Source organism: Babylonia areolata, chromosome 15 (genome assembly GCF_041734735.1).
Source record: "Babylonia areolata isolate BAREFJ2019XMU chromosome 15, ASM4173473v1, whole genome shotgun sequence".
NCBI classification, from domain to species: domain Eukaryota; kingdom Metazoa; phylum Mollusca; class Gastropoda; order Neogastropoda; family Buccinidae; genus Babylonia; species Babylonia areolata.
Window position 1 is genome coordinate 29,937,970 of NC_134890.1, and position 17,500 is coordinate 29,955,469.

The following is a 17,500-nucleotide window of genomic DNA, read 5'->3' on the forward strand; positions in this document are numbered from 1 at the left end:
GAATCACGGCTCAGCCGCCGATATTTTCTCCCCCTCCACTAGACCTTGAGTGGTGGTCTGGACGCTAGTCATTCGGATGAGACGATAAACCGAGGTCACGTATGCAGCATGCACTTAGCGCACGTAAAAGAACCCACGGCAACAAAAGGGTTGTTCCTGGCAAAATTCTGTAGAAAAATCCACTTGGATAGGAAAAACAAATAATAAAAAAAAAAAACTGCACGCAGGAAAAAATACAGAAAAAAGGGTGGCGCCTTCAGTGTAGCGACGCGCTGTCCCTGGGGAGAGCAGCCCGAATTTGAGACAGAGAAATCTGTTGTGATAAAAAGAAATACACAATACAAATACAAATATTCATGTTGACTTGGGAGATCGGGAAAACCTCCACCCTTAATCAACCCACCAGGTGTGACGGGAATCGAACTCAGGAAACTCGGGCCGAGACTCCAGCGTTCTGACCATTTGACCACCGCACCTGTCATGAGAAGCAGTGACCACTGTCTAAAATACATGGATAGCTCATTGGCCAGGAAAGCTGAAGCCAGCTGGACGCCATATTGTTTCTCGTATCCGGCCGTCAGTCCGTTGACAAGTCGTGTGCTAACTGGTGGTAGTTTCTGAACTGTAACCGTGTACCTTTAATGAAATCGTGTTATGCTTGCCCCCACGACATGCCAAATGTTGTGTCTTGATTGATATCTGCCAATGGTTTATCAACCAAAATTATTACAGAAAAACAGTGCAGTGACACGTGGCGCAAACTTGCAGTGGAGACACACACACACGAATGTCAGCTTAACTAACACAAGTGAAAGCTTGCCGTGAAGCCAGCTTAGCGCTCGACTACACATATAAAATCACTGCTTCGCGCTATACTGACACTAGAAGCAAAATGGTGGCTGACTGAACACTTCCGCTGGCTTAAGTTAGCAAAGGGGCTCATAGAAGGCATGCGCTATCCATGTATTTTAAGAACAGCGGGCATTGATCTGTACTGGAATAAAGTGTCCGTAACCGCATCACACTGCTGTGTCTCTCTCTCTGTCTCTCTTTCCCATCGCTCGCACACACACACACACACACACACACACACACACACACACACAAATGCTACAGGTTGCAAGGCTAAACTGGGAATGGAATATAATTCGGATTCTTCCGTCGTTTTTTTCGATGTTTTTTTTTTCGGTTGTCTTTTTTTTGGGGGGTGGGGGGGGGTCGGGGTTGAGGGGGGGCGGTGCGGCGGAAGGGTCTGTTGGTCTCTGTTGTATATTGCTTTGGAAATAACTTTTTGTTCAGTTTTGTGTGTGTGTGTTTTTTGGGGTTTTTTTTTTATAATTCATACATAAAATAAAACGGCCGTGTAAAAAAAAAATAAATAAATAAATAAATAAAAAAGGAGCCACTTACCCCCATGTCAGACAGCATGTTAACTGCTGATGACATTAAAGGTGGTCATGGTCATGGCTCTGTGTGTGTGTATGTGTGTGTGTGTGTGTCCCACTCTCTCTCTCTCTCGTTCTCACTCACCATAATGTGGCTCTGTGTGTTTATCCTTCCTATACTCTCTCTTCTCTTCCCCCCCCCCCCCCTCTGTCACCCTCTCTCTCCCTCTCTCTCTCTATCTATATCTCTGTCTGTCTGTCCCTCTCTCTCTCTCACTGTCTCTCTCTCTCTCTCACTCTGTCTGTTCACATACCCCTTCATAAGGGGCCTAGGCCTATAAATGAATAAACCATCTGGAATCTTGAATCTCTGTCTGTCTGTCTGTCTCTCTCTCTCTCTCTCTCTCTCTCTCTCTCTCTCTCTCTCTCTTTCTCTGCCACTCATCTTTCTCTCTCTTTCTGTCTGTCTCTCTGTCTCTGTCTGTTTCTCTCTCTCTCTCCCTCTCTCTCTGCTTCTGGCCCAATCTCCCTTTTTCCCTTCTCACTCTTTCCCTCTCTCTCTCTCTTTCTCTCTGTCTCTGTCTCTCTCTCTCTCTCTCTCTCTCTCTCTCTCTCTCTCTCTCTCTCTCTCTTCATCCACTTGTTCGTGGTAAAGCTGTGCAGTTAGTGTGCAGTTTACCAACCTGTTCCACTTTCCTGCCAACCTGTCAACCTAATAGGTACCAGCCAACCAACCAACCAACCAGCCAACATACCTACCTGCCTACCTACCGATGACGTCGATCCATTCACACATTAAACACCCACGCGCATTGATTCTCAGAATCTCAGTCTGTGTGCGTGCTTGGTTTCTCTGTCTCTGTCTCTCTCTGTGTCTCTCTGTCTCTCCGTCTCTCTCTCTCCCCCTTTCTCTCTCTGTCTCCCTCTCTCTCTCTCTTTCTCTCCCTCTCTTTTTCTCCCTCCCTCTCTCCCCCTCTCTTTCTCGTTCTGTGTGTCTCCCTCTCTGTCTCTCCCTCCCTCTCACCCTCTCTCTCTCTCCCTCTCTCTCTCTCTCCCCCCCCCCCCCCCCCCACTCTCTCTGTCTCCCTCTCTGTCTCCCTCTATATCTCCCCTCTCTCTCTCTCTCTCTTTCCCTCCCTTTCTTTTTCTCTCTCCCTCTCTCTCCCCATCTCTCTCCCCTTTCTTTCTCGCTCTCTCCCTCTCTCTTTCACTCATGATGTCCTTGCCTCGCATCTCAACCCTTCCCCCTTCCCCCTCCCACCCCCCAAAGCCGCCCAAACACGCACAGGTACAGCAAACAGCATCTGGGTCCAATTTTCCCAGTCATTGTGTAACCCCCACCCCTCTCTCTCTCTCTCTCTCTCATTCTCTCTCTCTCTCCACTCTCCCTCTCCTTTTTGCCCGCCGTCTCCCTCCCTCCCCCACTCACCCGCACCCTCACTCCCTCAACAACACCCTCCCCTCGCCCCCTCCGCTACCCACCCCCACCCCCCCTTCTCCTCTCATACACGCTGGCTTCCCTTGCAGAGAGCCATCAAGATCTTGGTATACGACTAATAATGCGTACCAAGCGAATACACGTGACGGGCAGCTCGTATGTCCGCACACGCCTGTAGCTGGCGTATTGTGCACGCGCTCTGCACGCGCGTCACTGGCTTGACTTGTTGGTGTGTGGGGGATGGGGGGGGGGGGTAGGGAGGGGTAGGGGTGGGGGGAGGGACGATAGGAGGACGGTAGTGGAAGAAGAAGAAGATGAAAGAGGGGGGATGGGGGTGAGCTGGAGGGGGGAGGGGAAGGGGGGGAGGGGGGGGGGCTCACGCGCGCTCTACCCGTGCCTTGCCTTGTTGCTTGCTTGCTCCCAGACGCTCACTGTGCCTATCAGAGCGAAGAAGTAAAGGAGGTTCTGTTCATTCTGAGGCTGCCACAGTTAGCAGGCGGGTTAGAGGAAGCAGCAGGCAGTGCAGCAGCAGCGTGTTGAGAGCAGCAGCTTGTCGTCTTGTGGTCTGCGTGTGAGTGCCAGTGTTGTTAGGAGTGCGGGGTGTGTGTGTGTGTGTGTGTGTGTGTGTGAGGGCAAGACAGGTATTGCTTGTGCAGTGCTCGACTACAATACGATCGGCCTGACTTGTTGGTATTCGGTCTGTGTTGACCTGTCTGTCTGTGTGTCTGTCTGCATGTCCTTCCCACCATCGTGTGTTGGGGCAGACATGAGAGACACCACGACCTACAAGGCCTTGAAGAAGAACTGTTGAAATCGAAGTGTCAGACTTTATTTTGTTGGTTTCTTCCTGGATTGTTGAGAGAGTGATCTCATTCATCCTTCCCCAGTAGCGCGTTCTCTGCTGTCTGTCACTGACTTGCCGAACTGACTGACCCAGCTGGCACTGACTGACTGATCGAAAGCTGCCATCACTCATTTCTTCTTCTTCTGCTGCTGCTGCTGCTGTTGTAGCGTTCTCACGTGGTGCCGGCCATTGACACACGCGCACACACATACACGCGCACGCCTCTCGCCACAGGACTTTTGACAGTTGGAACTACAGGGCTTCGAACGAGTTATCTCGGTTTTGACTTTGAAGGATACTTCAGGTTGTCTGTCGACGTATGCATAAGTGTATGTATATCTGTGATTGATCCATCCGCTACTGACTCCCGTGCTGTGTGATAGAGCGATAGGGGCAGCAAGAGAAGCAGGTGTGTGCTGTTCTGTTGGCGCCGCTGGGTTTTCACTGAGAGGAGGAAGGAAGGAAGGAAGGAAGGGAGGGAGGGGGAAGCCAGGTTGAAAGCTTCCCGAGGCAGCTTGTACAACAAAGCCTCAGGTCTCGAAGAGTGCGGGGTAATTGTGCTGTAAGCTTTTTGGCAGCAACTGTTGAGTGACAGGAGAAACCGAGCAAGATACAGACAGCCCGCGAGAGACTTGTCGGAACCGGTCTTGTAGAGCGAGATACTGCTAACACACAGCGTGGAGACTGAACTACGGGAAAAAGAGAGAGAGGGAGACGGACAGATTTCGATCTCAAGGTCTCGGAAAGACTGACGGCAGTTACAAAATAGTGAAACGCCAAGCAGAAGTGGGTTACCAAGAGAAAGAACAGGATAGAGAGAAGAAGGAGAAGGAAACAGAAAAACAAGAGAGAGAGAGAACACAAGAGAGTGCAGCGCATAGTAGGTGAGAGAGGCGAGAGAGAGAGAGAGAAAAGAAGAGAGAAGAACCTGTCCGGATTGCACGTGCTTCGCACCTAACCCGCTGCCGTGGAGACTACCAGAAACTGTTGCACCTTGTGCGACAACGCTTTGGCGGCGTACAGGTAAGATGCTTTCTATCTCTTGTTTCATCCTCTTTCTGACCACACATGTGGGGTTTTTTGTGTGTGTGTGTGGGGGGGGGGGTTCTCACCTTTCCTATCTTCTTATGGTGGGTTTTGTTTGTTAAGTTTGGCAATGGGTTGGAGGGTTTGTCACGAACACAATGAAACTATCTTGTTCTTTTGTTTTTCTTCTTTTCTCTACCAGCTGGTGTGTTAGATACTTTTTCTTACCAAACTTTCTTCTTTTTTCCCCTCTTTTCTAACCAAGCTTGCTCATTTTGTCCCTCATTTCTGACCAAACTTACATTATCATTCTTCTCATTTCTGACGAAACTTACCTATTATTCTTCTCATTTATTACCAGACTTGCATATCATCTTTCTCTTTTCTAACCAAACTTACTTATAATTCTTCTAATCACTGACGAAATTAATATATCGTTCTTCTCATGTATGACCAGACTTACAAACCACACTGCTCATTTCTGACCAAACGTATATATCATTCTTCTCATTATTAACGACCAGACTTACATATCATCTTCCTCTTTACTAACCAAACGTACAAATCATTCTTCTCATTTCTGACGAAAATAATTCATTATCGTTCATCTCAGACTTACATATCATCTTCCTCTTTACTAACCAAACTTACAAACCATACTCCTCATTTCTGACTGACCAAACTTACAAACCATACTTATCATTTCTGGTCAGACTTACATATCATACTTCTTATTTATAACCAAACATACAAAACCACATTTCTCATTTCTGACCACACTTACAAACCATACTTCTCATTTCTAACCAAATATACAAACCACATTTCTCATTTCTGACCACACTTACATACCATACTTCTCAATTCTAACCAGACGTACATACCATACTTCTCATTTCTGACCAAACGTCCATGTCATTCTTCTCATTTCTGACCAGACTTACCGACGTATCAGTTCCTGCCCTCACGGTTTTCTGGCCCAGGTTACCTATGTAGTTGACTGTCCGCGTTCTTTCCCAACACCTCCCGTAGAAGAAAGCTAATGGGTACTGGACTGTCTTCAGTTTCATGACAAAGGTTTTATTCAGATTCAAACCGAACACATGGACATGTCCACTGATATCTCTTGGATCGTATCCTTGTAGTCAGTGGGGAGGCGGGGGGCGGGGAGAGGATGGGGGACAGTTGCTTATGTGTCTCAGTTACCTACCTTGAGAGCTATGACAACGGGAGAGTCTCTCATTCCTGGCATAGCCACCCTAGCCAGACAGGTTGAGAGGTGGAGCCAGACGTTTTTTTTTAAATAAAAAAAAAATTCAAAAGACCGACCCCCCCAGTCTGTCAGGTAAATGGATGGTCACAGACAGGGCCAGCACCCATGTCTGTTAAAAAGATATGTAGTAATCTGCTACAGAAACACTAAAAGAATGATAATAATAAGAAGAAGAAGACGAAGAAAGAAAATACAGATACGGATACAGGATACTTTATAATCTCAAGAGAAGTTCACGCGTGTTTTCTCGCTACACAAACAACGCACGGTATGAACACACAAAAGGAACATTTTTTTTTTTAAATGTTCAAGTGCCAAGTTGATGTGGGACCCTACAATCATAAACACCCACTGATCACAGTCAATCTATGATATATTATAGAAACCTCTACCCCGGAAGAGAGAGAGGGAGAGAGAGGAACAGGGGCCTCTGTCCAGAGCTTTCTCAGAGGCTGTATGTCGGACGGCCGGCACGGGAAACACGTGGCAAGGACACCTTGAGGGCAGACACTGACCAACACGATAGGCGGTGCATGGAGCCACAGAGAAGGAGGAAAAGGCGAAGGCGCAGACAGAATGGGGGACTGAGGAGGGTCACTTTTTGACCTCTCTCCCCCGCCCCCTCCCGGAGTGAAGGGCCTTGTATTAATTGCGAAGTCTGTTCCTGGGAAAGAGAGAGAAGGAAAAAGAGAGACAGACGCTTCAGACATTATTTATTGACATTGGCCTATCTACAGTCAAGGGGACATACATAATTCTCAATTGCAGCGTCGTGTATCGAACGAAAACAAAAACAAAACAAAAACAAACTATGAACAGTAAATAAAACAATTCTTGTCAATAAGCTTTTCTAGAACAAGGTGAAGAGAGAGAGAGAGAGAAGCGCTCGATTTCAAAGGCAATGTCGAGGTCCATTGCATTGTACTTTTCATTGGCAGGATTCATGTGAACGGGAAACGCTCTCTCTCTCTCTCTCTCTCTCTCTCTCTCTCTCTCTCTCTCTGTTGTCCAAAACTTAACGATATTATAATGACTACCAAGTTAAACCGATCTCTCAGTCAAAGGCCACTCACTTGCGTAGCTTTCATCGGCGATCCGGCCGGCTTCTTCGGCGCAACTGCTGGGTAGAGAACTCGAGGCTGTACGCATCACCGTGAGTGTGAACTCACGATATTAGACTCAAATCTGTCCATCCTAAATATTACAGACACCCCACTATGTTCAGGTTGAGTTTCGTAATGTCATGCACAAAACGTGATGTTACACGTAATCTTTCTTTGCTTTAGTACAAGGCTTACATGTTTAGAGAAACAGTCATTTCACAGTCTTTTTGCCATTCTTCATTTAGCAAACAAATAATGTGATTGTCTTTTTGTTGCCGTTCAAATACCCCTTCATGAGGGGGCTATGACCTATATAAGTATATTTGAAAAAAAAAAATTCGTTCACTCCATTCATTCATTCATTCATTCATTCATTCTCTCTGTTTCTCTGTCTCTGTCTCTCTCTCTCTCTCTCTCTGTCTCTCTCTAACCCTCTCTGTCTCTCTCTCTCGCCATCCTCTTTCATCCAAACACTTAGTTAAAAATAAGAGAGACAGAGACAGACAGACACAGAGAGAGAGAGAGATGAAACTCGAGGCTTCGCTGGCAGCATGCTTCTTGCACACGTTAAAGAACTCATACGGTTGCACTGCGGCTCTTGATGTCGAACTTCTGTTGAGCGATACAGTCAAAGAAAAAGTCATAAGACACCTGGAATCTTTAAGTAATGTAAAGAAGATTCACGTCTGAATGTGCATGCCTCTCCGTACGTCACATGTCAGCAAATATTTCAAAGATTTCTCTCTCTCTCTCTCTCTCTCTCTCTCTCTCTCTATATATATATATATATATATATATATATATATATATATATATATATATATATAATTATGTGTGTGTGTGTGTGTGTGTATCACTCTCTCTATCTATCCATCTATTTATCTCTCTCTCGCTCTCTATCTCTCTCTCTCTCTCTCTCTCTCTCTCTTCCCGCTCTCTCTCTCTCTCTATTTATCTCTCTCTCACACTCTCTCTCTATATATATATCTACTTATCTCTCACTCTCTCTCTCTCTCCCCGCTCTATTTATCTCTCTCTCTCTCTCTCTCTCCCCGCTCTATTTCTCTCTCTCTTTCCCTCTCTCTCTCTCTTTCCGCTTTTTCTTATTACACCCCCCCCCTCCCCGCTCTCTTTGAGGGGGCTTATCTTCATTACAGTGTTATATATGTAACAAAAATAAATTTTTAAAAAAAGCAAGACATAAAATTTTTAATGTGCTTGCTGCGATTTTTCAAAACAAACGTTCATAAACTTAAGATAAAAAGATCTTTCGTCAGACAGAAAGACACACAGAGGTGGAGAGAGAGTGGGGGAGGGGGGAGGGAGAGACGAAGAGAGAGACAGACAGCGACAGAGAGACAGAGACGAAGAGAGAGACAGAGAGACAAAGAGAGAGAGAGGGAGAGAGAGACGGACAGACACAGAGACACAGAGAGAGAGAGACGAAGAGAGAGAGAAAGACAGAGACAGAGAGACGAAGAGAGAGAGAAAGGGAGAGAGACAGAGAGAGAGAGAGACGAAGAGAGACAGAGACAGAGAAACGAAGAGAGAGAGAGAGGGGGGGGGAGAGAGAGAGAGAGAGGGAGAGAAGTAAGGGCGACTTGTGCCCTGACATATTCTACTGCATTGTCCACATCACAGCTGAAAACGAGCATTACTGTTTGAGCCAGCAGTTTAGTTTTCTTCTGTTTCTGTCTTCCTCCTCCTCCTCCTCCTCCTCGTCCTCCTCCTTCTCCTGTCGACTGGCAGACAGACAAGTTCAAGAGTTGAATGACATGCCGCAGCGGGAAGGTAGCCAGTGGTTGGTCCGGTGCAACTGTCGGAATAATGATAATGATAAACGACTCACCCCCCTACCCCCCACACCCCACACCCACCCACCCCACACACACTCACACGCACTCACGGACACACGCACGCACACACACTCGCACTCTCACGCACGCGCGCACGCACACACACACACACACGCATATAGACACAAATGCACGCACATAGACAAACACGCTCGCGCGCACACACACACATACACACACACACACACACACACACATATACACAAACACACATACACTCACGCACGCATGCCCACACACAAAATACAAACGCACACACATACACACACACGCGCGCGCGCGCGCACGCAGACACACACACATACACACACACGCGCGCGCGCGCAGACACACACACACACACGAAAAAAAAAAACACACACACACCTCAATAGTGCTGGTCCTGTATAGGGATGGAGAGGAGGGGGGGGGTGTAAGGGGAGGCGGGTGGAGGGGGGGTTGGAAGCGGTAAGATAGATAAGATGCCATAGCACACACACACACACACACACACACACACACACACACGAAAAAAAATAACCACACACACACCTCAATAATGCTGGTCCTGGATAGGGATGGAGAGGACGGGGGGGGGGGTGTAAGGGGAGGCGGGTGGAGGAAGGGGCGGGGGGGGTTGGAAGCGGTAAGATAGCTAAGATGCCATGGACCAAATCCGAGCAGCCGAGCCTGCGTTCTGCCCGACAGACTGACCGTACCACACACCTCTCTCCACTGACCGCTCCACACACCTCTCTCCACTGACCGCTCGTTTCTACAGTTAGTGCACGTGCGCGCCGCTGCTCGCGCTCAAAAGGGGAAGGGGGGGGGGGGCAGAGGGGGTGTATGGGTGGGGGGGGGGGGGTCGGAAAGAACCGGTCACGCACACATCCTCACACACACACACACCCTTGCCCACCCATATCCTCCCTCCTTCCTTCCCGCCCCCTCCCACCGCCACCACCACCCTTTCCAGCAACGTGCCACGTGCTTAGTGACCGGACTTTACCCTTCTTTTCACCTTCAGCCCCTCACTGCAACCCCCCCCCCCCCCCCTTCCCAGCCGGTGGGCTGTGTGCTGGTATTTCTGACTGAAGAAGAAGAAGTAGAAAAGAAGAAGAGACGACATGGACCAGAGCTGATTTTTCACTGAGTGGTGTGCATGCATACAGCTTGTCAGTACTCGGCTTACAATACAGTGCATTACAGTGCAATACAATACAAAACAACACAATACAATACAATACAATACAATACAATGCATCTGTATTCATCCATTTGGAAATCGAATTTCAACATCCACAGGTTCCGTATCTCGTCCGACTCAGTATCTCAGCCCTCAGCCAACACACTCACAACATATCAAAGCTGGGGGTTGGGGGTGGGGGGGGGGGGGATCAACATGCAGTTCAACAACAACCCAATGCTAAAAAAAAAAAAAAAAAAAAAATATAAAAAATAAGAGGTTGTGTGTGGCACAACAAGAGTTCTGTAGAAAAATCCGAGTCAACAGATTATATTGAAATTTAGTAATAATAAATAAATAAATGAAAGAATAGACACGGAGAAAGATGTAAACTTTTTTTCTTTTTTTTTTCTTCTTTTTTTTTTTAATGAAAGCTGTAGGAGCCAGCGACGGGCATTGAAGACGCCCTATCCCCCGAGAAATCAGCCCCCGGCGAATTTCACATTAAGGAGAGAAAAAAAAACAAAAAAAACAAAGGCAGGTAACGAGAAAGAGGTGTATCTACAACTTTACCTCCTTCCCTCCCTTGCACTAAGGTTCCCATTGACTGGAGAAACCATTGATAATACAGTTCTCACTTTGCTGTTACGACTACTACTAATGATAATAGTAATAATGATAATGATGATGATAATGTTAATATTATTGTTGTTACTTTATTATCATTATTTTATTACTATTATTATTATTATTATAAAATGATGATAATGATTATTCTGGTGATGATGATGGTTTGCATTTATATAGCGTTTATCCGGCGGCTTGAAACGCATTTCATGAAAGCAATGCATCTGGTAATGAATAAGACTCCGGGATATGATAATATTTTCTCTTTGAATGTTATGATACAAAATACATTACAACACAACACAACATAACGCAACGCAATAACAACAACAGAACGCAACCACAGTTGCGTACAGTACAATATAATATACTGGAACAATAATTGCAGTATGTAAAAAAAAAATAATAATAATAATAATAATAATAATATAATAATAATAATAATAATACAAAAATACAATACCACGCAACACGGCTCAACGCATCTCAGCGTAACGCAAAGCAGCGCAACGCTTGTGCAACCTTGATACCCCAACACAATGCAATTATGCATGTTCATTCTTCTCTCTCTCTCTCTCTCTCTACCTCTACCTTTTCCTTCCCAAGTTCGCGCGACCTCTCGCCAATTCTCGCCACATGTGTTTGGGGGGGGGGGGGGGAGGGGATGGAAGTGGGGGGGGGGGGTGAGTGGGGGGGAAGGGGGTGCGGAGGGGGAGAGAGTAATTTTCACTGAAATGTGTCAACACTTGAGCTGAAGGGTTTAGGGGGGTTGTAGGGGTCGGGAGGAATGGGAGGGGGGGGGGGGGAGGGGGCGCGTGGGGTTGGTGATTGGTGAGGGGAAGTCGGGGGGGGGGGGGGTAGAAGAAACGATCAGACTTTTACAGACTTGCAGCATGTGTAGTGTGCAAAGTAGGTAAAGGTGTTGTGTGTGTGTGTGTGGGTGTGAGGGCAGTAAGAAAAGGATAGACAGGAGGGTCGGGGGGTGGGGGTGGGGGGTCGGAGGTTAGAGGAGGAATGGCAGGGAGGGAGAAGGGGCGGGGGGGGGGGGGTGTTAAGGGGTGGGTGGGAGTGGGAGACGTGATGTAATGGGCGCACGCGCGCGTACTTATGCGCCGCGTGTGTGAAAAGTGCGGGAGGGTGATGGATGGAAAGCTGTTTTTTTCTTTTTTTCTTTCTTTCTTCCTTTCCCTTTTTTTTGGGGGGGGGGGGGGGTATGTTTTACGGGTGGGCTTGGGTGTGTGTGTGTGGTGGGGGGTGAGGGGGGTTGTATATTTTTTGTTTTGGTTTTGGGTTTTTTTGCGGGGGGGAGGGGGGGGTGTCTTTTTTTTTGGTGGGGGAGGGTGGTATGTTCATTGTTGTTTTTGTTGTTGTTGTTGTTGTTTTTTTTGGGGGGGTTATAGTTTTTTAATGTTTTGAGGTGGGGTTTTTGTGGTTCATTATCAGGAAGTAACAGAATGTGTCCTTAGAAAAAGAAAAAAAAAGAGATTTTTTTTTTTTAATTAAACTTTTATTTTGTTGTTGTTGTGTTGTTGTTTTTCTACTTTCTTTTCACAACCATCGATCATCACCATCCATGATGTTGTTGTTGTTGTTATTATCATCTTATTTTTTTCTTTTTTCTTTTTTAAATTTAAATATTCATTTACTTCTTTCCTGGGTGTTTTTTTTCTCAAGCGCGTTGGGTTACGCTGCTGGTCAGGCATCTGCTTGGCAGATGTGATGTAGCGTATATGGAGTTGTCCGAACGCAGTGATGCCTCCTTGAGCTATGATACTGTTGTTGTTGTTGTTGTTGTTCTTCTTCTTCTTCTTCTTCTTCTTCTTCTTATTATTATTATTATTATTATTATTATTATTATTATTATTGCTATTATTATCGTTGTTGTTGTTATTGTTGTTCTTGTTGTTATCAGTAATAGTAGTAGCAGTTGTAGCAGTAGTGTTGTTGCTGTTGTTATCAATATTGTTATTATCATCATTATTATTATTTGTTATTTGATATTGTTGTTATTATTGTTATTTTTTTCTTCATCATCATCATCATACATCACCATCATCATTATCAAATAATAATGATATTAGTGTTAATATTATTTGTATTGTTTTGTTTTGTTTGTTTTGTTTGTTTGTTTGTTGTGTTGGGGTTTTTTTGTTGTTGTTTTTTGGGGGTTTTGGGGGGTTTTGGTTTTTTTTTTTGTGCCTGTTGTTCTTCGTGTTGATATTGTTGTTGTTCTTCTTGTTGATATTGTTGTTGTTATTATTATTGTTATTATTATTATTATCATTATTATTTTTACTACCGTCGGTGTTGGTGTGTTAATGGTGGTGTGGGCTGTGCTATCCTGTGCTGTGTTGTGTTGTGTGATGTCTTTACGAGGCCTCTGTTTTTACGTTTCTGTTGATGGTGTTAGGGGCTGTGGAGGGGGGAGGGGTGGGGGGGCTTGGGGGGTCGGGGAGCGGGAAGAGGAGGGGGCGGGGGCGGGTGGCAGAGGTATTGCGCTGCCCCTACTACACGTGGGACTTGCTGACTGTAGTACTCTAAGGAGTGTTAACCAACAATCCCCCATCCACCCCCGCCCCCCCATAAACCACGTGTCAAGGAGGGGGTGGGGGGGGGGGGGGGGGGGCACCAGCCAGCCATAGCCAGTCACAGCCAGTCACAGCCAGTCTCTCGTAATTTAGCATCAGTCTTTTCCATAAGCAGTCTTGTTCTGGGCAGAACAGTTAAAACCAAAAGTGTGTTGGTTGGCAAGTATCTTTGTACAAGTGTTTTGGGTTGTCCTTTATTTTTTTTTCTTTCTTTTCTAGTTTGGTCTTAGATGTGACGTCCCTTTTCTATCTGTTTTTGTTTTTTTTTTTTAATCCCCACGTGTGTGTGTGTGTGTGTGTGTGTGTGTGTGTGTGTGTGTGTGTGTGTGTGTGTGTGCGCTGTTCCGGTCCGTGTGCAGGTTAAGTGTGCATGCGTGTTAGTATGTGCGAACAGAATTCTGTTAGAAACATTTTAATGCCTATGCAGTTCTGTTTCAAGTGCAGTTGATATTTAATGTTAGCGTACGCGCACGTCTGTGTGTGTGTGTGTGCTGTGAAATGCATTTTGTTTTAATCTGAGCCTTTTTTACTGGATAGTTTTTTTTTTATCGTCGGATTCATTTTTTGGGGTGTGCTTTTGATCTATGTGAAAACATTGTAAGATTTTTGCTGGCAGAGAGCTGCCGAGGTGTATTTTTAAAGCATGTTTGTAGTCGGCTGGATGATGTAAGGCGCTTTGAGCAGCATTGGTGCTGGATATCGCGCCATAGAAAAATTATGTATTATTATCATGAGTGGTAGTAGTAGTAGTATTTCTTCTCCTCTTGTGTCTGTGACTGGGATTTTTCAGTAGTAGTAGTAGTAGTAGTAGTATTCCTCCCTGCTCTCTCTCATCGTGACTTAACAACTAGTACTACTACTACTACTACTGCTACTACTACTACTACTACAAAAACAACAACGCCTAAATATTACGTTGTATTTGCTCCGCCACTGTTTGTTTGCTTTTTTGTTTGTTTAGTTTGTTTGAGTGTTTTTGTTTGTTTGCTTTTTTGTGTGTGTTAATTGGTTGGTTGGTTTATTTATTTATTTATTTGCTTGTTGTTGTTTTATTTTTTTAATTTATCTATCTATTTATTGATTTATTTACTCGTTTATTTATTTTATTTGTTTATTGTTTGTTTATGGGTTTTTGTTGTTGTTGTTGTTGTTGTCGTTTTTTCCTCAAGGCCTAGCGTATATGGACTTGTCCGAACGCAGTGGCGCCTCCTTAAGAAACTTAACTGAACCGTTATTTCTATTTCCGGACAGTCCTCTTTCTAGACAGCTTCGTTTTTTGTTGTTGTTGGGTTTTTTTATGATGCGTATAGATTATACGTACAATTTTGATGAAGCGTTAAAATCTTGATGAAGTTCATGGAAGTTTTGAAAGTAGTTGTTGTTGTTTTTTGTTTTGTTTTGTTTTTTTATTTTGTTTTGGCTTGTTTTGTTTGGGGTTTTTTGGGGGGGGGGGGGCGGGGGGGGGGGGTTGTTGCTGTTGTTATTTTTCGTTAGTTTGTTTTGGTTCGTTTGTTTATTAACCTTGATGTTTTTAATCCCCTCTTCATATGGCGTCCCTGGTCACCGGAGTGAAAATAACATCTTAAAAGTTTAAGTTTATGAGTGCATATGTCGTCGTTTTCTCTTCTTGTTCCTGTGTCACTGTTTGGTTTTGTTAGTGTTTTGTATATGTCGTGCTGTTGTTATTGGTGCTGGTGCTGCTGGTGGTGTTTAGTTTTTTTCTTGTCGGGTTGTTGTTAATGCTGTTGTCGTTGTTGTTGTTGTTGTTGTTACTGTTGTTTTTAACGTGCGCGTACACTGATGTGGCAATATGTTTTCGATTGGAGAGAGAGAGTGTGTGTGTGTTTGTGTGTGTGTGTGAGAGAGAGAGAGAGAGGGAGAGAGAGAGAGGGAGATTCAAGATTCAAGATGGTTTATTCATGTATAGGCCTAGGCCCCTTATGAAGGGGAATGTGAACATTATTTTACAAACAGTACATCACGACACTGTGAGCATCAATAAACACAGTCAAACAAAAACATACCAGCATTACAGTTCAATGTGTAGAACAATAAAAGAAAAAACAAACAAACAAAAGAATACAAACAGCGATTTTCACGAAGTAGCCATTTCTCTGAATTTGAAAGCTTTGTATAAAAATAGTGAAAATTTGCGAACAACTTCAGGGGAAGTAGAAGACATCAGTAAGTTCAATTTAAACAACGTGTGTTTACTATCATATTTAGGCTGAATAAACTCCTCTCGAAAGTTCCTTAAAGCTGGACAGCAAAGAACAAAGTGTATCTCATTTTCTTGTGATTCTTTACATAATGGACAGGTCAGATCACTGTCGTTACAAGAGAGAGGGAGAGAGAGGGGGGGGAGAGAGAGAGAGGGAGAGAGAGAGCAGGAGGAAGCGACGATTGTATGTCTTGCTGGCTCATTGTGTTACGGTTGTTGTTGATGATGATGACGATGAAGAAGATGATAGTAATAATGCTGATTAGTGATGATGATGATGATGATGATGATAACGCCGACGACGACGACGATGATGATGACTGATATTGATGAAGATGTTGTTGTTGTTGTTGTTGTTGTGCGTGCAACAGCCTTTTAATGCGAACAAGACATGATTGAACCGCTGCGTCGTCCTCAGAGATTGTGCTGGAGTTTGGAAATGAATTGGAAAGCTTGTCCTTTTATGTCGCTTGCTTTGTTGCTTGCAATCGGCAGTGGGGGGGGGGAGGGAAGGGGAAAATGGTGGGGTGGGGGGGGGAGAGGGGGGAGTTGTAGAGAACCGTGGAGGGGGTAGGGGTGGGGGAGGAGGAGGAGGAGGAAGGAGAGATAATTATGAAACTGTTAGCTTTTCCTTCTTGAGACCGAGAGGGAAAGAGGCAGACAGACAGACAGGGAGAAAGAGAGAGAGAGAGAGGCAGACAGACAAACAGACAGACAGAGACAGAGAGAAGCAGACAGACTTACGGAGAGAGTGAGAGAGGCAGAGACAGACAGAGAGGCAGATAGACAGACAGATGTATATATGTAGAGACAGACAGACAGACAGAGAGGGTGAGGAGAGAGATAAGGGGGGAGAGAAGAGGAGAGAGAGAGAGAGGATGAGACAAAGAATTGGACAATCAGAGAGAGGGAGAGACCGGGAGAAAATGAACTGGACAATGTGAGAGATAGAGAGAGAGAGAGGCAGACAGACAAGGAGAAAGAGAGGGAGAGAGAGAGGCAGACGGACAAACAGACAGACAGAGAGAAGCAGACAGACTTACGGAGAGAGTGAGAGAGGCAGAGACAGACAGACAGACAGAGAGGCAGATAGACAGACAGATGTATATATGTAGAGACAGACAGACAGACAGACAGACAGACAGAGAAGGTGAGGAGAGAGAGAAGGGGGGAGAGAAGAGGAGAGAGAGAGAGAGGATGAGACAAAGAATTGGACAATCAGAGAAAGAGAGAGACCGGGAGAAAATGAATTGGACAATGTGAGAGATAGAGAGAGAGGCAGACAGACAAGGAGAAAGAGAGGGAGAGAGAGAGGCAGACAGTCAAACAAACAGACATAGAGACAAAGAGAGGCAGACAGACTTACGGAGAGAGGCAGAGACAGAGAGACAGACAGAGAGGCAGATAGACAGACAGATGTATATATGTGTAGAGACAGACAGACAGACAGACAGAGAGAGAGGGTGAGGAGAGAGAGAGAGAGAGAGGATGAGACAAAGAATTGGACAGTGAGTCAGAGAGAGAGAGGGGCAGACAAAGAGAGGGGGGAGAGGAAGAGAGAGAGAGGATGAGACAAAGAATTGGAAGAGAGAGAATGAAAGAGGGGATAACAATTAGAGAGTGAGTTCTGACACAGAGAGAGAGAGAGAGTCTGATTCAGGCAGACACAGACACACAGAGACAGAGACACAGGCAGAAACACACAGAAATACAGAAACACACAAAGAGAAAGTCAGAGACAGGGTCAGGGGGGGGGGAGGAAAGAGGAGAAGAAGAAAGAAAGAAAGAAAGAAAGAAAGAAAGAAAGAAATGAAAAGAAAGAAAGAAAAAAAGAACGAGAGAAAGGAAGGAAAAGAAAGAAAGAAAAAAGAAGAGTGGGGAAGAGAAAGAGAGAAATATAGAGAGAGCGCGAGTAGTGACAGGATCAATAGAAGGAGAAGAAGAAGAAGAAAGAAAGGAAGGAAGAGAGACAGA

The 17,500-nt window shown here is 45.2% G+C and overlaps 1 protein-coding gene across 3 annotated transcripts in view; it reads left to right on the forward strand.

The window, feature by feature from the left end:
- LOC143290544 (poly(rC)-binding protein 3-like) overlaps nt 1-17,500 on the forward strand; it is a 201,383-nt gene that overhangs the window by 31,170 nt on the left and 152,713 nt on the right. Inside the window, exon 1 of one of the 3 annotated variants that reach the window (XM_076600082.1) lies at nt 4,099-4,690. The exons of the other annotated variants lie outside the window; for them this stretch is intronic. The gene's annotated coding sequence lies outside the window, so the exon portion shown is untranslated. Of the gene's footprint in view, nt 1-4,098; nt 4,691-17,500 lie in introns of those variants that run through there. 3 annotated transcript variants of the gene reach the window in all.